General features: G+C 40.0%; 1 protein-coding gene across 1 annotated transcript in view; it reads right to left on the bottom strand.

Moving 5' to 3' along the window:
• LOC102792271 (receptor-type tyrosine-protein phosphatase F) overlaps positions 1 to 18948 on the bottom strand; it is a 159991-nt gene extending 141043 nt beyond the window's left edge. The window contains exon 1 of the mRNA XM_087832577.1: positions 18436 to 18948. The gene's annotated coding sequence lies outside the window, so the exon portion shown is untranslated. The remainder of the gene's footprint in view (positions 1 to 18435) is intronic.
• Between the last annotated feature and the right edge of the window lie 7448 nt (positions 18949 to 26396).

The following is a 26396-nucleotide window of genomic DNA, read 5'->3' as shown; positions in this document are numbered from 1 at the left end:
AAGGCAAGCGCAGCAGATTGGGTAAATATTGAATTGAAGCCATAAAGTTTTGGGTGGTTTTTTAGAGTAACTGGCCTCGAGTGACAGGTCGATTGTTTTTGTCAAAGCCTGCTGGTGGGTCTAATCCTTATTATGAAGATTAATAACATACACAGCAGCCAAGATACTATATTATTGGGTACTACCCTGAGGCAAAACTGTCATTTACTTTTCCTGACTTTCTAGATTGACAGAAGCAATATAATCCTCATCTTCCCTGGCTGTTTACTGACGTGTCCAAGAGGATCCAGCCGTGTGCGTACACTCTCACTGCTCCTATTGTGTCAGCATTGGACACAAACATGGCACTGACTTGTTAACAGCTTGGTCAAATGGAAGCATCACTGCTGCTAATGCAAAGAAGCACAAGCTCACATTAGAGAAGTGCACCACAGCGAACGAGGGCCTCAGGATAGACACCTACTGAGCTCTGGACCTGTGGCTGCCGCAGCACTCTTCAGGCTCTGGCATGAACCCTGAAGTGTCTGTCTCCTCCATCGTTTAATGACGGAGATAACCTTGAAATCTATCACACGGGTGAGAACTGTTTAATTTCACAGCTTTTTGTGTCTAATTCAGAGTTGGGCAATTTTTCAAGTGCTCGTCGTGCTTTGCAGTGCTTCTATTCTGCTCATTTTGGACACAGTCACTTAAATCGCTCCCCAAACAAGGCAAAAATGCTTGTGAGGTATTATGATTACTGTATTACAGAACAATAGCCCTGTGTGTGTGCATTTGGTCAACTTCTTGCCAATTTTATTTGACTGTAAAAATATATTATTATAAAAGCACCCTAAAGCTTGTACTCTATGACTTTTGCACAGAAACTAGAGTGATTGATGAGGCTTTTTTTTTTTAAATAAAAAAGATTAACCTGATACAAATCTACTGCTACTGCTTGACAATAGCTGAAATGCATCCACGCTTCATAAAGAATTAGGATTGTAAAGACGGCTTATTTCACAGTCAATATAAACACAAGCTGCAGCTGAGGAGAGAAAAAAAAAACCCTTTTCTTACTTCACGTTCATCATTTTGGCTTTCTAGTGTTGGACTTTCCCGAGAGTACACGAACACCCCACATGCCATTGCAAGTGCCAGCACACACAGAAAGCAAAGCCCAGCTGCTATAGAGCTGCTACATCAAGCATCACGAGCACATATTGGGTGGGCTAAAACATGCAAAAATGCCAGAGAGGTCTTTAAACATAGTTACAGAAGATGCACCAGTGCAGAAGAAGCAACAATGAATTCATCATTCTTTTGCCTAGGGTGCTTGCAGCAACACAGAGGAAAGAACACATACACAAATATGTAAAGCACCATATTCACATCTGCATATCCCCGTGAAAAATACAGTGCATTTCTGCCACCACAAATTTTGCTCAAAATATGTAAACAACTACAATATGTCACTGATAAGTCTAATGTTTTCTTTTGCTGGCTGTTTCACCTAAAAAAATTCATATTTATTTTAAACCCAAGAGGCTCAAATAATATATTCATTGGTTGCATTAATATAGGTCTTCAACATCTGCGTTTCCCCCGCAGGTTTACTGCTTTTCTTCTATCAGATGGAGAGAACATCTTCTGCTGCACTTCCAGGAGGCTTATTAGTTGTCATCAATTGAAGTAAAGCTATTTTCTCTCTTTTTGTCTCCTGGATGGTTAACTGCTAGGCAGACTGTATGTATGCAGGCAGTCCCATCCAGCAGGGACTCTTAAATCGAGGCACATAAATTGGGTAAATAAAGTAAATAAAATGGCTTATTTGGGGGCGGATCTGCCTGTTAAGGTTTGTTTTTTGATGATTCAAGTACAGCACAGAAGAATTCAGCTCATCAGTTTTTGTGAAAGTCACACTTTTCTTTTAACTGGCTAAAAATCAAGAATGATGTGATTTCATCAACAAATCATTGCGCATTTGACATTTCATAACATCCACACTTGTTGCTCATATTTAGGTTGTCACACATCCAACGCAAGACATATTTATCAGCCCAGATGGACTGACATATTATTGACAAACATTTACTTGCAATTAACATCTGTGACAAAAGAGTCCTGCAGATAAAAGCTAGAGGGAGAGAGAAAATTGGCAAGCATCTTCCTTCCTTACTACTTCATGGTAAAATACATCCATTGATCTTGCTAATCTGTGATTAAGTTATTAATGCATATTCAGAAACAATTACAAAATACATGCTAATGTTTTTGTTGCCTTAATTTAGTTTGAACAAGGTCAATCACTGCAATGCTTTAGATTTAGAACTGAGTGACTACTCATCTGCTCCCAACACAGGTCAATTTGTCTCTAATCAATAGGCCCATCTCTTTCCTCAAAGAGTAAACTCATTGCAATGCTCCAGAGGTTCACAGGAGGAAGAACACACAGTCCTTGACCATGATATGCTGCTTAAAATGTAAATGAGTCTCTGAATAATGGGACAAGTCAGCAATGAATATGCAGACGACCACAAATAATTTTTGCTTATCTTATAAATCATTTTTGTTTGTTGGCATTTTGGAGGACTTCACATTATTGATTCTGAACCAAAACCAGGGACTGGAATACATTTCACTGCGAGCTATGGAAAGTCTCTGGGTCTGTGACCTTGTTGCTACCTATGTTTTCCTTGGGTGATCAGATCACAAACGTGCAGCTACAAATCTGTACAATTTGTAAAACCATTATGGTCGACTCCCTCCAGACAAATTACGACAAAGTTACAATTTCCTGTGTAGTCAGGACCAGGTCCTGGATCGCTTCCAACGCAACCTTTTTTCACCGCAGTGGAACATTGTAAGCAGTACATAATACTATCCAGCCCACTACCTGTCAGAAAGGTTCAGTTATTCACAGTTAAACCTCTACAAATATTACCTCAAGTACAATGACAAAAGCCAGAAACTTGCACTTACTAAGACTAATGGTTACCGGCATTCAATGGTTTATTTGTTCGTGGGTTTATTTAAGCAATGCAGAAAGTCAAATGTACCACCATTTCTTTAAGCAGCCAACTGATCAGTAAGAGATTCTTATTTTTCAGTAGCTACCTGGCACAAGGCAAAGCTTCATGAAAAAAGCTGGCAACATACTACAGGAGCAAACATTTCAACATTCCTGCTACCTATATACAACAAACACTATCCAGACACTTGTTAATATTTCATTTGCAAATTAATTATTAAAAGGTAATGATAATCATAGCTCATTAAAACAAAACTATAGAGCCATCAAATACATCTAAAACAAACACTGATCTTAATTTACACCCACCTGAAGCTGCCCGTGAACTTTGTAGCATTATATAAGAGACCTGACATATCTGATTGGAATAATCCCAACGCCAGAGGGCTGGTGCACGGATAATAAAGTAACAGGCACAAGGACTAACATGGGCTAATATGGTTCATTAAAAATTTCCATCTCCGGCTGTAAAGAACATTATCACTTTGACCAGTGAAAATGGCAGCACTAACATGTGGATTCATTTTATTTTACATGATGCAAAAAAAATAACCTTACCAAGACATTTACCAACAATGCGACACTGTCCAAAATATAAGTCAAAACAATTCTAAAAGTTGTGCGTCATTTCAGAGAACCTAATTATGATAACTTTGACCAAACTGTGGCTACCATATTTGCTGCTTTCTATCAATATCATGCAATGCTTTTCTCCTGAAAGAGTCATTTAGAACTCCAATTATTTTTTCAATTAAAATAATCTTACTCATTTCCCAACTTTCTACTTTGATGTTTGTTTGTTTGGTTGTGGTACCTCAGCAGATAAAGTATGCCTGAACATTACTTTCAGATTAGATCAAAGTGGCTCAGCTTTGTGCAGGTACAAAAGCGTAGATAAGACCTGAAACAAGCAAATGTGAGAAATACCTTTTTTCTGGGTTATGAAGCTTCATAATAGTGAATGTCTTGTTATTCAGTACTTGCCTTAGCCTCATTTTTGATCATTTTTAGAACAAAGATTTAAAGCATGGTGTCATGCTAGTAACTACGCTCTGTGAAAAGGCAAGAATAAAATATTGGGGAAAAAAAGGTTGTAAAGACTGTTGAAATATTGCATCGGGCTTTCTTAAATCAAACATTTATGATTTTCTCAATCGTTGAGAAGAAAAGATAACAAAAACTTTAACAGCTTTTCTTTATTTTCATTGAGTCAGACTCGCAGCATGTCTCATGCTTTTCACTTCAAACCCCATCTCGTAAGCTTTGTATGGGTGGGCAATGACGCTTGCCTCTATCACTTCAGAGCTTCATACATGAAAAGCAATCACAAACAGCACTATCAATCTACTTTCCCATTTACTTTGAAAATACTCAGTGAAGACATAGCAGAGTGATATCCATGGGGAAAAATGCACTTTTCAGCTAAACATTACCTTTGCCTTTCTTTATCCGAAAGCACCACTCTCAGTGATGGGGCCCAACAACAGTAAGCTAATCAAAGAGTTAGAAAGTGGTTGGAATACTTATTTGTCTGAAATAGCCTGCCTGACAACTATATATTTAAAACAAAACAAACAAACAAAAAACGTATCAGATGTGTAGAAAATGGACTCTACTGGTCTGTGCCGAAAAGGCAAATTAATGTCTGTTTTCCCAACAGACACACTTTCAGGTTAAAGAAGAAAATCAACACTAAAATAATAAGAACTGAGGAAAAAAATGCTTGTATGGAGAGAATTTACTTTAAGAGTATTTCATCAAACAAGTGGTTAACAAACAAATATGACAAAATTTGATGTCAAGCACTCAACTTCCTTCATCCACTGTCCTTTATTTTACACTTGAGGCCAGCCACTCATAAGCTTCAGTGCTTTAATGGGGCTCTCAATGGTCTGTTGTAACGCTAACGATCTTCACACAGTCAAGATACACTGAACTCTGTCTTTCTATCTAAGGGTAGTATTTAATCACAGTTTTATTGTTCCGAGTCAGGGGGCTTAGCTCAATGGGCCCAAACAAGCATTCTCAACATTCAGCATCACCAGGTAGCTAGAACTACAGTTGGTAGTTTCTCATGTCTTTAGTTTCCTTTTACATAAATAATGAACTCGGTTAATATAATAACGTAGTCTTATCTTATCAGTTGATGATGTTTTCTTAAAAATATATTTCTACTGGAAAATAAGTTAAAAAGTTCCCTAGCTTGCCCCATATTACATGGCACGAGCTAGCTCAGAAACCTACACACCAAAGCCAGGGAAGGGCAGAAAAACAAGCTAATCAACATGCAGACACAGGAAGCCAAGTGAGCCAGAGTCAAGCTGCCAAGCCGCCAGATAAAGATCTGTCTGACACGGGGACCTTTTAAATAATCCACTTGTAAGTACACCATTTACAAACTTTAACAACCTGCTTGGAAAAGCTGGTTTTCTGATGAGGGGCTGGGGGTGCAGGAGAAGATACATAATAGCTTGGACAAACATCATGTGGAGACTTCTAACACAGAGAGACTTTAAATGTCACTCATTAAAATCCAGAGTTACTGCTGCTGATCCTCCACTGAATTCCAGTGGCTCATCTGAGAGACAAGATTTGAGCTCACATTTTGCCTTCCCTTGGATCTTACGTAAGAATGGTGAGACAGAGCTAGAATCTTCTAAAAGGGGTTTGCTGCAACGCTACAAGCAGGTGATGTTGGCTAAAACATTCACTGTCAGTTTGCATTTTAGACGTTTCACAAACTAAGTCATATCTAGTTTGTAATATTTCTGGTTCTGCCGGTCCCTACAATTCTATACGAAAAGGCTAAATGCAATCACAAGAAAGGACATGTTTGATGTCGTTATGATCTTCAAATACAATCCGCCTGTTCATACGCAGTCCTTGTTTACCTGACAATGTGACTAATGCCCCTTTGCGTGTGAAGCATGAGACCATTTCTAGATGTTGCATAGGAAACAGCATGGGAATCAGAGAGGGGAGTGCCTGACTTAATAGAGACTAGAGAATCCTGAGCTCTTCCGAGAGGCACGGTGATGTTGTTTGCCACATTAATTGCTTTGTGACAATTGAAGGCTTTAAATAAATGGGCACCATTTCAAGGAACTCAAGCTTTTCCAAACATTTTCAGATTATGCCGTCTTATCTCAAGCTCTGTATGCAATATTACCTGGCTGGAACAAATTCAGAGCTGCCAAGAGGATCCAAAGATCAGACATGGAAATACAACTTATTAGGATGGGAAACACTCAAAAGAAAATTCTTAAGACTAAGCTGTCCAGAGAAGCTTAACTGCACTGTTTCACACTATTTCTGAAAGAGGAGCTCTATCTTCGATTCAAGATAAAAAGGAATAATTTTTTTTCGGAGGCAATTTCTATTTCTTTGACAGTGGTTCCAACTTCAACTCAAGGATAAGGTTCGTATCTGTATATACGCTTTGACAAAGAAAGATAAAGGTGGAAAACTGCTTATCCTTGGGCTGACATTAAGAACTACAGACTACTTATTCTGCTCTGATGTCATAAATTTACTTCTGTTTCTTTTTTCGTCTGCTGAAAACTTCACAACTGCAGATTGAACGCAGTGAACTGGGCGAGGTGTAAGTATACTTGCATTTCTGTGCGCATGTTTAGGCATGCGGTGGTAGTAGGGGCTCATACTTATGCTGGGAATGAGAGCCAAGCCATTCAGCGCATCTTGAGCTATAAATCAGCCTTGGTCAACCTGGCCAAGAGCATTTTCAAACCCATTTGCAGAAGATAATGCCAGCTATTCCTCCCAGCCCCAGGGACAGAAGAGCTAGCCTCATGAATCATTGCCCTTTTAGTGGAGCTGTAACATGGATCTCACCTTGCTGAGTCCATAGGGTCCTCTTGACTCTTCCTGGTAGGCACAAACAAAGGGTGTCAGTAAAGTAAAATGTTTGAGCTATGACTAAAAAAAATCCAAAAAATGAAGTTATAAATCATAACGACTCAGAGCTGACGAAAACCAGGTTAAAAGAAAGAACAGACCCTCCAGCGCAAATTAGTATGCAGGACAGGAATACAATACTACAGAATACCAAAAAGAATTAAAAAAAACCCAACAAATAATGATAATAGGTAAGATAGTCAACAGTAAAAGTAAGACAAACATTCTAATTGTCCATAACTATTACCATCAGTGAATCTGTATGTTTTTCTCTGTTATTACAATGAGACACCATCGACTGAGTGATGCCACAATAACAGGATATTGGATTTTGAAAGTTGTGAAAGTGAAAGGTGTACTCTGCTGTAGTTGTTTCTTGGCACTGGCACTGGCTTACTAATATAAGCCTAAAAGGGATGTCTAACAAAGGTCTTGTTCAACAGCACACAGGTATTTTTTTTTCTTCCAAAACACTGCTTGTTCTATGTCTGTCATCCACATGCAAATGCAGTTTTAGGTCATAGACCTTTGGGAAAACTCCTTCCAGGTCAAATATGTTCAGAAACTCGTACTAGAAACTTGTAGCGTTGACATGAAAACATAAAACTTTTTTCTAGGCTGCTAATCATCAAGAGACATTCAAAAAAAAAAAGGGGGGGGGGGGGGGAAGGAAAAACACAGAACATGTAAATGTGGACAAAGATATAACTATTCCTGTGAAATAGACATATACTGTTTACGTATACGTCACTTTTTCCTGAGGGAAACTTTGCAACTTGCTCTAAATCTGTTCAAGTTAATTTAATCAAAATCATTTTTGTAGTAGTAAAAGAATTGTTTCCAAAAAGATTGTGGATTAGCTTAAATAAACAATTTGACTACACTATTATTTTATAACACTTTTTAAAATTTGCAACTGGCAATATCTCATTAAAGTCAGGTTCAAATAAATTATATATGCCAAGTTTTAATGCCATCATTAAATCATTAAATGCAAACTAGCTCACTTCTCAGGTGTATCTATGAAGACTAAGGATGTCCTTTACTATTTTATTCTTGCAAGAATCCAAAATTTCCAAGAATTAAAACCAAGATTGAAAATAAAGTCACATTTGTTGATCCAGTGCACGTAGTCATCAGTGATCAGGGACTTTACATCCCTCTAGGGAACAGTTTGGTTTTTTTAAATATTTTTGTAGTTTGTCTTGTATAATAGCGTATATGTTGTGTACGATATTAAATACAGTTCTAAGTTAAAGCAAAAATCTATCTAGCAATAAAAGCTGAAAATTAGCTCCAGCTTTAATACTATGATATGCTGTATTTTGCATTTTATGCTTGTGTATTTGCCACTATAAAAAGAAACATAAAAAAAATGAGTAAATAAATATTTATTTATTTGGAAGATCTACCACACCCATGAATGTGCGGTAATGGAAAATAACCTTTAGACCTTGTTGAAATGGAAAGCAGTGTTTTATCCAATGTCCATAGACATTAAATCTACAATAAATTCCATTTAGTACCAACAGAGCCAAATGAGTTCCCCTCCCTCCACCACCTAAACCACTCTGTAACCTCATGCTGTGATATTCCATTACTTTCTGACTACAGTTAGGAAAATTCGACAAGATTTCAGCTGTGCACTGCAGTGTGTAACCTTGAAATGTACTTATTGTGAGTCTGATGAATGTTGGTTATGTGCACCTACACACGGGGCTATTTATATTATCATAGCCCATATTTATATATAAATGGGGTCCAGGAAACAACTTATCATGTTGGTCACTGCAAAGATATTCCATTAAAAGCAAGTTCAAAAGTCTCAGTGCTTCTCCATTCCCTCTTATTTTACTTCACTGCAGAGAGATGGGAGTGAAACACTAAAACAAATCCCTCAAGGAAAGTATCAGACACTACAGCTTTATCTGTTGGCAATTTTTAAAATGCAATTTAAAAATTTAATGTTTAAAAAAATATATATATCAGAGAAGGTGGACTTACAATAAAGAAAAGCATATGGTTATTTACTATTAATGTTAAGGTCGATGGGAATGCGTCCCATTTCATCTGGACTAGGCATTTTGAAGCCTAATGTTCATTACCATTTTGGACACTGCCAAGTTAATATTTTGGAGTTAGTGCTAAGTTACAGACTGATAAAATACTAGAATTTCCTTTATTAAAACTGGAGCACACTCCTAGGACAGTCTGTACCACACAGCAAAGGTATTACAAATATTGGTCCATCGAAATGCTCCACAAGAACCAACAACACAGACTCCAGTTGAGTGACTTGTAAAGTGATATCTGAAGGGGGGAAAACCAAAAAGGTTTTTCAGACCAAAACATAACCCCCCCCCCAAAAAAAACCCTATGCTATGTAGAGTTGGGCATTTTAACATAAGAGTCTTTGGTGAGTACTTTACGATTGATGATTTTAGAGCCAGCTTCAAGTGGCCACTGAAGGAACTTCATTTCCACATTGGCTTTACAGCAGATTTTGTTGTTTAGTGTAAAACTACCTCCACACGTACATGAGTATTTTTGAAAATGCAGCTTTTTCTATGTGTTTGGGCCTTTCATTCACATGTCAATGGCATTTTGGATAAGTGAAAACTAAGACTTCTAAGGTTTTGCGAGGGCACAAAACCCTGCTTACTCTAGATTTCTGATTGGCCAACATTTCTACGCGGTTAGGATTTGGCACGTTCTTAACAGCGTTTGACTTCGTTTTTTGCATTTACATATGGACAGAGATCTTTTTTTTTTTTTAAATCTGCGTGTGTGGACTGGATTTTTTTTTAAAAACAAAAACGGTAAAATCTCTGTTTTCAAAAATACCCGTGTACGTGATGCCTAAATGTACAAAATTTTGCAGGTTCGTCCCCCTGTTGTGATTGTTGTGGCCATCTTGTTATCTTACTCAAATAACATCCTAAAGGAATCAAACTATCATAAAAGTATATAAATTTAAAAAAAAGAAGAATATACATTCACATATGTTGTGATTGTTATCACCTGTTTAACGCCAGAGACCCTAAAGACATAGATGCTATCCTTTATACTCTGAATATATAAAATACTTTACACATTTCAGTATTTCACAAGTACAAGTTAGAGACCTGATGGCACATTATTGACAGCCTCATATTATTAGGTTTTTTGGGGGGTTTGTGCAATGCACGACTAGCCGTGGGAAAAGTCCTCGTTTAAGCATTGCTCAGTCCTTAATTCATTTACTGAATTATTTCATTACATGGCTTTATTGGAGTCACTTGTCTTCACTTGTGTCACAACACTAGCTGTCCCAACCGTCTCACTCGAAGGAAAGGCCAAAAGTCAAGATGAGATTTAGACAGCACATAATTTAGTCTCTTTGTTGTAGCTTGATTGCTTTTGTATTCTTTGTGATTTATTTGAAGTGGATATTTCTATTTCAAATGAAGTGTTGGGTCTGTTCAGCTTTTATAAACTCTGACAAGCCTTCCCGCAAAACGTAGGAGACAAAAATCTTCAGACTCACATTACAAAATCCAGTTTATTTCTCAGTGTGTCATTTTTATTTGCTGCTCTTAGTTATTCACTGCTTCACCGTGAGCTGCAGTGTGACACGATGACATGCTGTCAACACTAATGGTCGTTGATGGCATCAAGGCTCTGTCAGGAGGACACAATAGGTGCTCAGAGCCAAGGCCCTTGGTAGCCCTCCACAGACGAAGAGCTGTCATCTCTGTCCCTCACTGCCAAAGAGCCCCACCCCCACTCCCTAAAATCCTATCCATCTGCCATATCAGCGGGCAGACTGAGTGCAAGGCATGCACTTTTCTTCCATTAACTGTTGTGTTTTAGCATGACCAGTTAGTGCCAACGAGGGCTCATGTGTCACAATTCACTTGCCACAACCATCTCAAGGTCAGTTACTCAGTTTGTGTGTGAAAAAAATGTTTGTCTTGTCTTGACACAATTTCCATATTGCCAAGCCTCTAAAAACCAAACCAACTGCGAGACTTCAACTGCTTTTACAGCGTCTGTACGCTAAAAGGAATTTGACGAGTGTCCTCTCGTCATACTGATTTCTTACTCTTTTTCGGAAGATTTTTGCACCTTAAAGAGCGCCCAGAATCCGTGTCCTCGTATAACCATATTCTCACCAAAGCTGGTAATGGACTGGACAGTTATTCCCTTGAGCAAAGGAGCTTTTGGGGGGGGAAAAGAAAGGTGGAGTGTACTAACATCCATCTAAAGAAAGAACGCATGCGCGATAAAACTTGCAAAGTCATGATTCTTAACATAACTGGAAAATTGCATTATGACTGTCAAATGTTTCCCATTATCACTTAGGCAACTATGCTGCAACATGTCAATGGAGAACAGTAAAGCACTAAATGAAAGATGGGCATGTTCCCTATTTTTCTAAGGATAATTTACCCAGTGTTAGTGTAAGGCAATATTTCTGAAAATCGAGAAGTCAAACCGTGTTTAGGGTGAAAAACTAGCTCGTTGTGAACTGCACTCGGTGCTTAATCTATGTATGTGACATTTAAATCGGCTTGAAAAGACAGCTGACTGTTTGACCTTCATGTAATGTTCTGCATCAATTCAGGTACCAATCTGTGTGTTTGTGAGACTATGTGAGTCAGTGTGCCCTAATTAGACGAGAAGCTGAAAAGAATAGGTAGTCAATGACAAGCGCAACGAATGACACCAGCCGCTGAACCGCTGCTCCATCCATTTGTCCCCATCCAGCATTTGTCTAAAATGAAAGAGTGCGTCATCTGCAGACTTCTGCTGACTGGGCAGATGAACGGCCAAGGCACTGAGGCCTTAGACGTGCGTTGCATGTTCCTGTCAACGCCCCGGTACGTTTACCAGTACACAGGATGGGATAATACCGTCTACAGTGGCAAGGCCCGAGCCTGAGCATCCACATAACTGATGTTAACGTCTCCTTCGAAAGAAGTAATAACCCACGAGCGGCAAGTGTAGAGGACATGAAGCTATTTGGACTCTAATTCATAATTCATAAAATTCACAGTTGGATTTGATGCATTACAGTGGCATTATAATTTCATATGTTTTCAACACTGCAAAAATAAGGTCTGCCTGAGGACGAGTCTCATGTTTCCATTTTCAATTTACTATGATACCATCTTTATGAAGGCATAAAACAACGGTATTCGAGAGCACAAAGTGTAACAATGGAGTTTAGTCTCTGCGAGAGGTCTCTCAGTGGGATGATACAAAAACAAAAGCCGCCACATACAATGCAACAAAAACATTCTCACGTAGTGCCAAACCACGAGACATCGCTTCAGATGAACAACCATATCACTGCTGTTGAACAGATACTGAGTAAATTGCATGGTCAACAGCCTGATTTATCACATGTACCAGAGCACTGGTACATGCCGCACTGAGTTATGCTACATTGTACAACGTGTTGCTACAACAGGATTTATACGCTATAATTTAGCAAGCAGACAAGCAGAAAATATTTTTTTCTTTTGAGAACACAGAGGCAGTGATATTCAGTGTATTTCAGTTAGTCATTTCTAAGCCACTTTTCCATGGATATATTATCGTAACTTAACTTATTGTATAAGTACTTACGACATTGTACTGTATATTTTTTTCCAAGCCATCAGCAGCATCGTCATCAGTAGGCCCCAAACTCATTATTATTGATAATTCTCTACTAAGAATCACATTCCTCTTAATAAAAGGCAAAAATAAACACAATGCCATCATTAAGAACAAATCCTATGATCCTGATCTTTCTTTTTTGCTTAATTGAAAAGAAAATATACAAAATAGCAGGAATGCTGACAAAAAAAAAATAAAACAGTTACTAAACTCAAGACACCCCACTTCTGTGTGTTTTGGTGGTTACGGGTTTTAATTAGATGGCCTTTTGAGAATGCAGAGCCATCTGGGACTGTCTGAGATCACAGGGACAGCAGATGAATAGCAACAGTTTCTACATCTCACTGTAGACTTTGTTATGCATACCAATGGGCAGCTAACTGCACATTGTGTGTATGATGTTCCACAGATGTCCAGAGTTTCCGTTTCTCACGTCAGAAAATTTGTTAACAGGGAAAAAAAGAGGCGGTGATGTTCTGGGCTCTCGGGATTTTAAATCTTCAAAAGTTCTTCAAAAGTTGCATCAAAAACCCTTTTAAAGACAGTATTTAATTATAATGCAGCAAATGCCAACTGTTTTCACTGATGGTGGCATCTTTGCTTTAACATATGTTAAAATATCCAGCTTTTATTATATATTTTTAAACAAAAGTAAGATACAGCAACACTAACCCAACTTATAAAGCAACAATAAAGCCCTACTCCACCAGAGTCATTGGCCTCAGCTGACAGGTTTGTGAAATTACTGCAGCTTTTCTTGAGTTCTTGTCATAAATAGAGGCAATAACAGATCACTGATATCCTCAAGGCTGAGCCATCAAATTCCAGCATTCTTCACTCATTAGTCTTGGAACTTTTCTCTGAAAACTCGCTTTTTCTTGCTCTTCAGTGACACTTTAACTGTGGAACGAGTCGATTTGTGCTTCAAAGTAAAAACTCAATCGACGCCGCTTGGTCCATTTAAGTAATAGCGATGTTTTATGTATACACAAGTGCAAGTCAAGGTGCATACATGTCCATAGGTCTCCACAAACAAATTGGACCATGGCTCTAATTCACTCTCAGCAGCTGGAGAGAAAAGCTTTACCACTTAGGGAAAAGGCTGTCTAATCAAAAGCAGATGGACCCCCTATATCTCCGACTGCCTAAATGAAAACAGACAGAACTGATTAACCTAACATATGACCTTTCAATGTCATCTGTATTCACTACTTCACTCAGTAGCACTCACATAGTTTGAAGTAAAAAACAACAAACCACACAAGGAATGGATAAAAAAAAAAGGGGGGCATATGGTAGAGCAGGCCATTTTTAGCCCCTGTGTCTGTTTCCACTTTTCCAAATGCAGAGGTGCCCTGTAAAACATTGGTGTAAATGGTTTATAATGCCACCAGTGGACTCTGAAATGGTAGACCTGGTTTCAATCAGCAGTCAAATTGCTCCTACATTACCCTTGCAGACAGAGTAGTAAATCATTCTTTGCCTCTATGCTGCTGACGTTAAGGAACAGGCATTGTTAAAAATCCACCATGCGTGCTACTAAGAGCACCCTGTCTCTATGTGGGGATGAGATGCTAAAAAGGACAATAGCTGCTGCTTGCAGCATCCCCATAGATGCAACGGCAACATATCCTGATCCCCTAGGCGGAAAAATCAGCACACCTCATATGTGCATGTGAATCTGAACCCTTATACCTACAGTTACTGGCCTGATTTGCAGCTCTGATTGTAAACTTTAGCTTACAGACAAACAAATTCTGTGCCAGAAACACATCACAACCAGTTTGAACCAGTTTGAGTGGTTAAAAAAAAAAAGAGTTTTGGTTTTTCTGTGCCAACGCCCTGACAGTGGGCCAGTGAGGCATCTCAGAACACTTATAATCCCTATAAACCTGAGAAATGCTGATCCCGCCCACCACAGACCAACGCACTATGGGCAAAACCTCTCATTAGAACTTCAGGGCCCTGAAATTACCAAGATTTTACCCATACTGAAAGCATGAGAAAGCATCGGCGGGGAGAGGGCTGTGCCGAGTGGTTTTTCAGTGTGTGGCCACAGAGGAGCTGGAGCTCCTTAACGGTGCCATTCAGCCCAGCCCCTGCCAGGGAGTACCGGCATATGAGGGAGCTGAGGCAGATGCTCTGGCTACTAGCCCCAAACCAGGCCTGCTAGGAAATACCCTACACGAGAATACACAGATCCCCACAAAGGCCAAAGATATACTGAGGCCAACAAACATAACAAATCAACAACATGAAAAGGAAAGTAAATCCTCAGTGAAAAACCTCATTTTTCACTCAAATATTTTAAAAGCAGGTTAGAGTATCGTTACTTTTATTTTGTGTGTGTCCTTGCTAAATTAATTGTGACATCTTTCCACCATTTAAAGGAATACCTAAAACCTGAAACTATCATGTTGATAATGATTGCCTACAGGCCTGCTTTAGATGTATAGAAATACCATGCTTTAATAAAATAACTTTTATTTGATGTGATTTATTTGTAAAATTAATTTTTTTGGTTTTTTCCTGGCTGTGTGTGTGTGTGTGTGTGTGTGTGTGGAGGAGGGGGTAAATCCAATCACTCCCTTATCTTTTTCAACTTAAATCTTTGCATTTTCCTGTTTTGTGTTGTTTATTTGCTTGTTTTCGATTAATACAAATGCCTGAGTATCACACCTGAGGAAGTGACATCCTAGGTATTCCAATCTTTAAAAGGAAAGTGGATTTTTCTTCAGACCTGGATGAAACCTCCTTGGGTGGGCACCAAAACTTCCTCTGCAGTATAAACCTAAATTCCCTTGCTAGAAAAGAAAGTGAGTGTCAGCTTAAATCAGCAGCAAGCCAGCCGATTCAGATTACCAGCACATCGATCGATTATCGCTACCACTGAATGCAAGATGTCCCCCTCATCACAAAAGCCCATTCTCATCAGCAATGCGAGCTTCAAGTTTCTGGACAACACTGTATATTTCCCAGTGGACAAGGATTATCTTCCAAACTCGATGCGATGTCACAAATCCTGTTCTCAGAATTTGGGTTTAAAATGGCTTACTAAAGTGTATCTAAAAACACACACTTAGGCAAGCTGTGCAGGTATATTAATGACTGTCCAAGTATTGCAATATTTTGTAAATAAAATTTTTATTCATTTATTTATAGATACTCTTATTTTGAAAGCTCAGTTGCTACTAGCCATTTAGCCCTGGCCCTTCCTGTCTAATGTGTTCCCTCTGAGAGATCGCTGTTGTGGTGGTCCTCAATGTCATTCAGCAACCTTCCACCATCTCTGACTGCATCTGCCAACTGTAGCTCTTGTTCTGCTCTGAAGCTAAACGGTCATTCTGAAGTAGAACCTGCAGCAGGTGGGAAACACCTGTTGGTGCTGCTACGCTGAACTTGCTGACGCTGGAGAGCAGGACAGAAGTCATTGTTTCTACCTGCAGTTCCAAACAATTAAGATGAAGTCAGTTCAAATGATGTGAGAACGACTGGAGGAGAACCAGCAAAGTAATGATCTCTTATCCTTTACATACCTCAAACCCCGTCTAATTCTGTGGGAAACACTGCAGAACACATCTTTGTCTACAGTGCAGTTCAAGCTGACCAAAAGTATCTTAACCAAAGCAGTTTTCTTGGCTGATGTTTTTTGATCTTTTTAATATCTGCTCTGAAAACTGTAGAATAAAACAATGAATTTTAGTCAGCAAAGCAATTAGCAAAGTGCTGATTGACCTCAGTAATAAGAACTACTTAATTTCAGTGTGCACAATGACGTCACCTCCAAAGGGCCTAGGATATTTTCCTGCACAGGCTCCTGACACACACACACAGAAAAAATCCAAAACAAAACAAGCAAGCAATGGTGGCCCAGACTATAATCCTACGGCAATCACAGTCAAATAAGTCACGTCTTTTCTTGATGGGGGGGGGGGTTAAATTAAGCCTAATGGCTTGTGGGAGTGTGTCAGCATTCAAACAAACATATACCATGGTCGAAAATACAAACACACTTCACTGAAAGCATTAAAAAGATATAGATTCATTCTGCAATAGCTTTCACAGCTCGCAAAAAAAAAAAATAGAGTAAACAGGAAAATGAGCCAATATAAACACAGCAAAAACCACTCTAACTTCCTTACAATCCATCCAAAGCTATTTGAAGAAAATCTTAACGCTCCAGCTCTGTCAACACACGCTTAATTGATAAGATGTCTGTCCACCAGAATAATTCAGAAACATGGAGCCAAACAGAAGCACCATCAGGATCACCTACTTTGGGAAAGCAATGACATCCAAGTTTGACAAATCCGTATGTTTGCTGGTAAAATAATCTATATGCATAAGCCACACACCATCTATAGGACAGCTCACTACAAATGTGGAATAGAAATACACCGTGTCACTTTTTTTTTCAGCTGGCAGTTAGAAACCCAAACATGCAGCACGGCCCAGGATTTGGTTGCAGAGAGCCTCTGATGCAATTCCAAGAAACTAACTCACCCTGTATCATCCTGTTACAGTGTGGCTCATGGTTAGCTCTCCTCATTGTGTCTGTGACAGCTTTAAACGGATTCGTGTATTGATAAAGCACGGCCATGAGCCCACTTCAGCATATAACCAACCCTGCAAAATTGCTTCCAATCCTTTCTTTAAATAAACCCAACCGGGGCGAGGGATTGATGCAATGCTGAGGAATCTTTCTGTATATCCACCCAGTGAGAAACCAATTAACATCTGTTCACGATCTGAACTGGCCTCTAGGTTATCAGATGATGTGGCGCACCTGCAAATTGTAAATGCTGTCATAAAAATTGCTCCACAATTAAAGTCTGTCATGAAGGGCTGGTGATGAAATCTATTCTTTTTCTTGCCAGAGCTGCAAGGAGCAGTTTCTTGACATGAAACCTTCCTCTGCAGCCAGTGCTGCAGCAAGTGTGACGGATGAGACACACATGACAGGAGCCTCTGCAACTGATGGGCATACAAGGACTCACCGACCTGTCTGATAATGATAAATAAAGACAGAGCAAAGATTTCATATGCCAGAGGGGGGGTGAGGTCTCACCGACGTGCCCGCGCACTCATGCACGCTCGTGCGAAGTGAAAAAGCCAGGTCTGGAGACAGCTAGGACCTCCGGGCAAATCGTTCTTTAATGTAATGATCAAAATGGGATCAAAATCACCGCATCGCAATTACACACCCTGCGAAAAACAAGGAATGAAAGAAGAAAGAAAAACAGGGTGACGATGGGCTCGCACCCCAAAGACCACCACTGCTCCCCCCGTTTATTCTTTCATTAGTAATTGTCGACAGATTTTCAGCATGGTTGAAGATTTCGGTCCTGCGAATACTCCTGCTCACTGAAAAGTGCATGCAATCTATGAAATGCGCAGGTTTGCGCTTACAAAAAAAGAAAAGGAAAAAATGAGATTAATATTCCACCTCATCTTTTCCCTTTTACCTACATCTGAGTGGGTAGCTTTCTTTATGAACTGAGAGGCAGGATATTTCTTGGACCGTCTCTCAAGCGGACCACATATTAGTCGCTCTCATTCGGCACTGAAATAAAAGTTGCTGTTAGCTATACATTTAGAGTTAGCATGTATAAAACAGCAACAAACTGTGTGCGTGGCTGTCCGAGGTTAGTCGGAGCCCCATTTTTTCCCCCAGACGGAACGACAGCAGTTCACGTTGTGCACCTTTAATGTTATTTTTTCTAAGTGTTTCCACTTTTAACAAACAAATTCGTGCGCGTTTGAACAATAAAAAAATCCGCAAGTTATGCAACTTAACGGCACTGCTAAAAGCCGCGTCTCAAGTTCAATGGGGGACATTTAGACAGAGATAACGGTGCACTTACTGAATCTCCTCTTTGTCACCGCCGTTGGCATTTCTCTCCGTCTCTCTACCACAACGTTTAGTCCCGGTTTGAGTTTGTAGCGAGCACAACAATCCACTTCATGTAATTAACAGCCACAAAACGGGAGTTAGAACCAGCCCAAGGAGTAAAAGAAGAGAAGGAGGGGGGGAAAGATACGAGTCCAGTGCGAGAGGAACACGAGGTCCTATCCCGGTCAGCCGACCGGGGTCGTGGATACTGGATCTATTCGTGGCAGCTCCTGCGTCTCGCCGCTAACGGGTTAACGTCAGCTTTAAGTGCTCAGTGTCGCTGCATGCATGTGAGGAAAAAAACCCCGAGACGATAAGAAATGAGACTTCTTCTCTTTTGTGTGAATTTTCTTCTCTGGCAAGTTAATTAGTAAGCACAAGTCTGCGCACAGTCTCCCCCCCACAGAAGGAGCTGTGGAAGGTAGGGAGTTGTTACGTCTCTCCCTTCACAGTCACGCTTCTTTCTGCCCCCGTGGAGAAAACACATACAGGTCGGTCAGCAGGATTTTCGGATTCACTCGGCTGCACTCGCTTCTGTGTCCATTCATCTCTGTTCCTGAAGTCCTGTAGCCTCTGAAGGCACGCACTAGACACAGGGGGCTCTCAAAACAGTCATTTTGATTTCTCTATTTACACTATAAGCAACTGCTGTGGAAGACAAGGCATTTTTCTGCAACGAATACGCGAATTCGGAAGTTAATTATGGTTCATGAGGCAAACACAGAGTCCTTACATTAAACTGTCTACTAACTGCTGCAACGAGCAAAGTCGTGAATTACCACCGAGAATAGAAAATTTACTATTAAGTACTGCCCTACTCTTCAGCTAATAAAATGCATCTGCATCCTCAAACCTCATCCTTGATCTCACCTTGTGAAGGCTTTGTACAAAGGTACAATATATATATGAATATAATTTATAAGTGCTAAGCAACTTTGTAGCTCTTTCACCACTAGCTGAAATGGTTTGTTTTTTTTAAAAGGCAACCTTGGAAGATGGTGGCAAGAAAAATTCCCCACTGTGCAGTGACACCCAAGCATGTTAACAAGTTTTCTTTGACAACAAATGCTGCACTGATTTTAAAGCAATCCACAATTATTTTTAAGAAAGATTTGCAGACTGACTTTGTGCTCTGCAATCCTTGTATATTACGCTATACTTTTTATTTCTGATGGTGATCACTTTAAATCTGGACTTGGAATCCAGTTTAATTGTAACCCACTGGCAATCTGTTGGGACCAACAGAATTCACGGGGACAGAGAATGGCTCTGCTTACAGTGCAGCCTGGCTGTTAGTGCATGAGCACTCAAGCGACACAGCTGAACGTGCAGGTCATGGATACTGTCACCCCCAGTAATGAGGACCTGAATATCTTCGGGGTTCTGACAACCCATCTACTCCGCCTTCTAACCTTACCATGATCAATCGTTTGCTTGGCAGAACCCCTGCTGTACTGCAGCTCCAAGCTATCTGCCACACCTTCCTAATAACTGGTGCAAATGACGTTTACACAAGGTTTTACCCTGCCATAAATGTCTCTTGCAATTGGGCAATCAAGCAGGTCCTGAGTTCACCACACACACAGAGGCTCACGTATATATTCACCTCTACTTCAACAAAATGACTTGCTACCTGACCTCTGAGTGATTGAAAGGGAATTCTGTTCCTTTTGGCTGACAAATGATAATCACGGTCTAATGCATTGTTCCAGGAATAGAATCTTGTTGCACAAATAAGAGGCCGAGCCAGCTTTATTACACTCTAAAGGAGGCCATTGTTTTGACACAACAACCTTCAGTATGTAGGTGCCACAGAGAGAAAGTGGTGCATGTGTCCAATAACGCCATTACATATCTCTGGTGGCCAAAACCAGGTCTGTTTTTCAGTTTTAGACATCTCTCGTGGACAGTGTTAGAGACCTATAAACAATCTTTGTTTGTCAAGGTCAAAGAACATGTCTAGTGGTGTGTGTGTGTGTGTGTGTTTGTTTTTTCAGCAGTACTGCTAAAGAGTTCTAAAAGAGCAACTATACTTTGTCCTTCCAAACATTTGCTTAGCAGTACAGTTTTGTACTGTGATGCTCTTACCATATAAATACATTTTAACTCAAACAGGTTTGAGTAGAATATCGTCCATGCACATGTGTGCAAATGTTATAATTATTAAGGACTAATGTACATCACAGAACCTTAAAACCATTTTTTTCAGTCAACTGAACAATTACTTTCATCCTAGTACTGGAACGAACTCCCCCGTCTAAACTTCTTTCTCTTCATAATTATTGCTGTGATTTGAAGTTGATTGGTAGCTAAATTAGTGCAAATCAAAAAGTGTCTGAGGTACCATATCAGCCTTAAACCACAACACAGCTAGGAGGAAGATTCATACAGTACATGGATCCCTTTATCAGTTGTTCCTCTTTATTAAATTTTTATTGAACTCTGTGGGGAAATTAGTCAAGAGAAATTACTTGTAAAGAAATTAATTTCTATCTAGAAGACCCTCAGTTGGCACTTGATGGTTTTGAGGCTGACGTAATAGTGATACAAAAATAGAATATGGACTATGACTAAATGTAAACTGAACACACGGATCTGACACAGGACTAATATTAATGTGAGACTTCTAAGAAGAAATAGTGTTACTTACCTCTTTTGGCATGTTAATTTACTCATGCTGTGGATTTTTCAAGTGACTAAAACAAATGCATTCTGTGTTGATTAGCGGGGATTTATTCATCCCAGAAGCAAATGGGAAATTTTCTGATTTGATATTAAAAAAGGGATTTTCTTTAAGTAATAACATTGTCAGTCAAGACACTGACAATAAAAAGAGGCTGGCTTCTGCTGGAGAATTATCTAAAGTATTTCTCAAGATTCACAATGAACTACTTCAAGAGACACTGAAGTTCTTTGAGTGGCCCTCACTGTTCCTTTACTTGAGAATCACTGATGTGGGTAGAGCTTATGCATGTTGTATGCACAAGGAGTTCCACAGTGGGTAAAAAATGTCCATATGAAGGGTTAAAAATAATATTAAAAGAATTCTGCATCAGGTTTTGGTACTTTTGCCCAGAAATGTTTACTGATGGGACTGATCAGAGGCATTATTGTGACGCAGCCAAACACAAACCCCCCCAATCCTAACATCTTAATGTCATTCAGACTCTGCATGCATATACTTGTCCATACGAGAGTGTGCTTAACTTCTCTGCTCTATTTTCTTATCTATGCTGCAATTAGAATTAAATTGGCTTTTTACGATAAAATATAGATGCTAATTATTTCAAAATTCATAGAGAAAATTGTTCCCCATAAGAGACTGTTACATTATTACCACAATCCCCCCAGGAAAGTCTGTGATTCATATGATCTGATTTGGTTCTGTCCTGGTTCATAAAAGTTCTCCGTTAAATATTCTTAAAATGACATCGACATCTCCCTGCACTTGTTTGGATGTTTCCATAATAATAAAATTCAGATTTGACTCCTGATACTAACTGTTTCAATACATGGTGGATAGACCATTTTCGAAATATTTCCAATGCAGTCATAATTTTTGCATCCTACGCTTGTCTATTGGAACTGGATGTAGTTACGGAAGCGTCGAGCTGCCACCCAGGCAAAAGAAAAATACAAGTGTATCACGTTATAACGTGAAAAGTTTATTGTTCTAACAAGATACTTTTCCTGTTTGTACAATATACTATCATGTTTGAACAACATAATATCACGTTATTACAATATACATAATTATCACGTTCGTACAATATAATATTTATATTGTAAAAAGTATGTACGTGAAAAGTATATTGTACAAACATGATAGTATAATGTACAAACAGGAAAAGTATCTTGTTAGAACAATAAACTTTTCACGTTATAACGTGATACACTTGTATTTTTCTTTTGCCTGGGTGGCAGCTCTACGCTTCCGTATGTAGTACAATATGTGTCTATGTATTACTGCAGCTGACGCATCCTAATGAAAACATGTTTTGGATAAGAGCTGAGAAATAATGATAGAAAGACCTAACGCGAACTCCATATAGCAGGATACTTTTATCTTATAGCTGTTGTACAATTAACGCAGGATTCAATGAGGCAGGAAAACAGTTAATGGAAGTTAATGATGAGAACACACAGAGTTCTTGTATCATTAACCAACATGCAGTCAAACATGTTAATGATTGTGTTTACTATCCCTGCAGTCAGAGAGAATAAAGACCCAAACTTAGATACTTACCTTTGCATCTCATTCAAAAGGAAAAGAAAACTGGTAATGAGAATGTGGTTAAATGTGGTTTCATTAGCAATTTTAGACAGGAAATACATGTGTGACATACACGAATTAGCAGAAAGGATTCCCACTGTGCATATTTCTAGTTAACCCAAAGACACAGGAAAATAGCTCTTCCAATATATCTAAGAAAACATTCTATTAGTCAGGATTTTAATGTTGATAATACAACGTGATCCACTAAACAGCATGTAAATGTACACCTCCGAAGCCATGAGAGAGAGCTGTGAATGATTTGAAATACTCCTCTTCTTCAAAGACTGGAACCATAAGAAACACACAGCAGCGTTTTCACAGAAGTTATATTTATAAGGCGAAATGCAGAGAAACGAAGAGGAAGAGACAGTGCCGGCAAGAGACAGAGAGTGGTGGGTTGGAATTGGATGAAGGACGCATAAGCTCTCATTGAGTTGGCAACGGTGAAAAGAGCCCTTGGTTGTTGAAAAAAGAAGAAATCAAAGGCAGAAAATTCCTGCAGAGGGATGGGGGCAGAGAAACAAGCCTGTCCTCCTCTTCTTTGTTTTTTTTTCCCCTTCCTTTTTTCCCAGTGTGGTTAGAGTAGTTAGCCACTCAGCAATAGAAGAGAGATGCATGGCAGCCAGCAGGTTGGCAAGGCCCTTAAGCATAAGGATCTAAGAAGGAATAGGAGGCGACACAGCACAAATTGTTTTCTATTCTGCAATGTGGAGGATTTTGCTGAGTGTTGAACACTGCTGAAAACAGTGACACTATTTGCCTTTTTGCAGTGCAGCACTTCCTACGGCGGCAAACGTGCCATCTTATATGATGACATAATTACTCATTAAATGTTAAACATCTACGAGACGTGTGCGAAAACGCAACATTCTGCTTGTTGTGAGTCCTATGTAGCTTCCACAATACTGACAGTGCACTGACAGTGCATACATATGTAAGGACGCCGGCAGCAAGGTCAGGCGTGCTTCATGGCGGCTCAGGAATAGACTGTAGCTTTTTACGGGGGAGGTCATTTTGTTGTAGCCAGCTGTTAGCTGTTACAGATGCGAGTCGGTTGTGATGGATGTGATGGAGAGACATTATTTCTTTGTTACTTCCTGCCATCTCAGTCAGCGTTTTCCCTCCAGCAGATTGGGTTCCACAAACCGGCCCTTGCAGGCCATCGCTGGGGGAATCTGCTGTTTCAACCATCCAGAGCATCCCATCAGACAAATGGATAATAGCTAGTTAATTTTTAATTCCTGAGATGCAAGAGAGACACACTCTTTCACGGCTGGAAGGAGAGCTAATGGGCCCGGATTAGGTATCACGGACGGATATCTGGGAACGGCCCCTTGGGAATGATGTGGGTCTCTCCATTGAACACCATTAAGAGTCCTGAAGTAAGGCAGAAAGCCTCTCAAAGACACACTGTCCAGCTATTGACCTTTTGGCAGCACAATGGAGGTCCTCGCTGAAGAGATATTGAGTGGATGCTGAGAGTGGTTCATTAAACCATGGTGAGAGTAAAAACATGGCCGCTGATAAGGTCTGTACCCAGTCTAACACAGTCAGACATAGATTTCTGTTTCCCACTAAACAAGTTCCCCGTCCCACCAAGAGAGCTCAAAATGCAGCATCTGCATGGTCAAACAACAGCCGGTTCATTGCGAGGCAGCAATTGGCTTTCACCGCTGAAAAAACCCTGCTGGGGTCATCAATGTATTCACACAAGACAAATACAGAAGATCGAGACTGTAATAGGTTGTCTGGCTAAGTGCACATCAAGCTGCTCCCTGGACAGATAGATTCAAACACCTAAGCCATGTTTTCTTTGATGACCTAAAATAATTTCCTTGCTTTCAGTAGAATTGGCAGTGATGATTGTTTTTATTGACTTAGATGTTCCATTAGGGGAGGAGATGCTTGGGGTAAATGGCTCCTGACAGCAGCACAGAGCAGGCTGATGATGCCCCATCACTAGACCTCACACTAGGGTTATTAACTGGCCACCAGTGCAGCAGAGCACCAGCGCTTCCATGACAGTGATGCATACATGGACAAAATCAATGCTGTCCTCATTTTCATCCAGCAGAGCAGGGATGACATTAGATTGCTGAAGATGGGGATGACGGTGTTTTGAGATTAACGACAGCCAACTGAACCTACATGACAGTGGCACGTAGTATTTGTGTTGTACATTCTGCATTGTTTACAGCGACGGTGTTGATTTTGAAGGGAGCTCAGATTGCTACACTGTTTTACTCAATGACATAAAACGCTTGAAAACATCTAATTAGGTGAACATTTTACCAGAGGAAATAATGTAATTATATAACAGCTCTTTTTACGGTGATGGAAGGAGAGTGAAAAATGCATCAACAGAAAATCTTCTAAGACTGCACAAAGTGTTTTTTTTTATTTTATTTGATTCCTGTGCTGCTTACTGTTTTTAATGAATCGATGAGGCAGTTAAAAAAAAAATGCTTGTCACAGAGCCCAAGGTGAAAAAGCTTGTTTTGCCCAAAAAGCAAAAAGATATTCAATTACCAGTGTTAAAAAACTGAAGCAAGTGGATCTTCTGTCTTTTTTTCTGGATAAATAACAAAACAACACACTGGGGATTTGTACCCATTTCTTAACAACTTCTCTTTCAGCACAGCGTTATTCAGGAACCTAAAAAGTAGGAAAAAAATACGAATTTAAAATACTTTGTAAAAAACCGGTGGTTAAGACCACTGCCATTTCACATCAGCATTTCCGCTGTAAGAGTAGAGTGTTTACCACCTCATCCTGTCAGCTGAACTCAACTTGAGAAAACAGACATGCAGGTGCGGCGCGGTGAGTGACAGGTCGCATAGATGTTCACATTGGGAAACATGCGTAGCCGCGCACACAGAAACACACACGTGAACATGCGCCTTGTCAGCATTTCTGAATTCGCACAAACACACAGAGCTCGGTGCTGTCACTCCATGAACACCTGTGTGTGGCGTCATTACTGCCTGTGGTACCAGATAGAGCCGTGCTGTCACGCAGGAATGATTAGAGCCTCCCTTTATAATCTCCCCCCTCTGTCCTTTCTCCACACATCATTACAGTAATACACCAAGCTCTATTACCCCTCAGCATCCTGTCAATGCCCCGCAGCTACTTCCTCCCTCCAGCCTCTGAGGCAGGCCTCAGAGGGGTGATGATGATAGTGGGTTAAGGAAGGATCCAGGGTCCCTGCAGCATGGCAGCTTTAATTTCACGCTTTGTTAATGTCCCCATTGCAAGTGCTTGTCCTGCCCGATGCCCTCCACAGCCCCAACCAGGGCCGCATCCGTCCTGGCTGCCCTCTGGCCGGCTCAAGGACTGCACCCGGCAGACACAACAGGAATTCTTCTTCCCTTTTTTCCCTTTTTTTTTTTTTTGCAGTACGACTGTCACCCATTTCTTGAAAATCTCTCCCTCACAACCTCCGCCATTGCTTATACCTTTATCTTATTCTCTCCCCGTTGTGCACTCTGTCACTGTCTGTTTCACTCTCGACCGCCCCCTCTCCCATTCCCTCCGACCCGCGTCGATTATCTATCTCTCTTCTATTGCGGTCTCTTTCTCGTTCGCAGCCTTCCTCTCTCTGGTAAACAGCTCTTTTCTCAGCTCAGCCCACTCTCTGCCCATTCACTGTATCT

Source organism: Neolamprologus brichardi, chromosome 18 (genome assembly GCF_056152115.1).
Source record: "Neolamprologus brichardi isolate AB-2024 chromosome 18, ASM5615211v1, whole genome shotgun sequence".
NCBI lineage: Eukaryota > Metazoa > Chordata > Actinopteri > Cichliformes > Cichlidae > Neolamprologus > Neolamprologus brichardi.
This window is presented reverse-complemented; position numbering and strand designations above follow the sequence as displayed.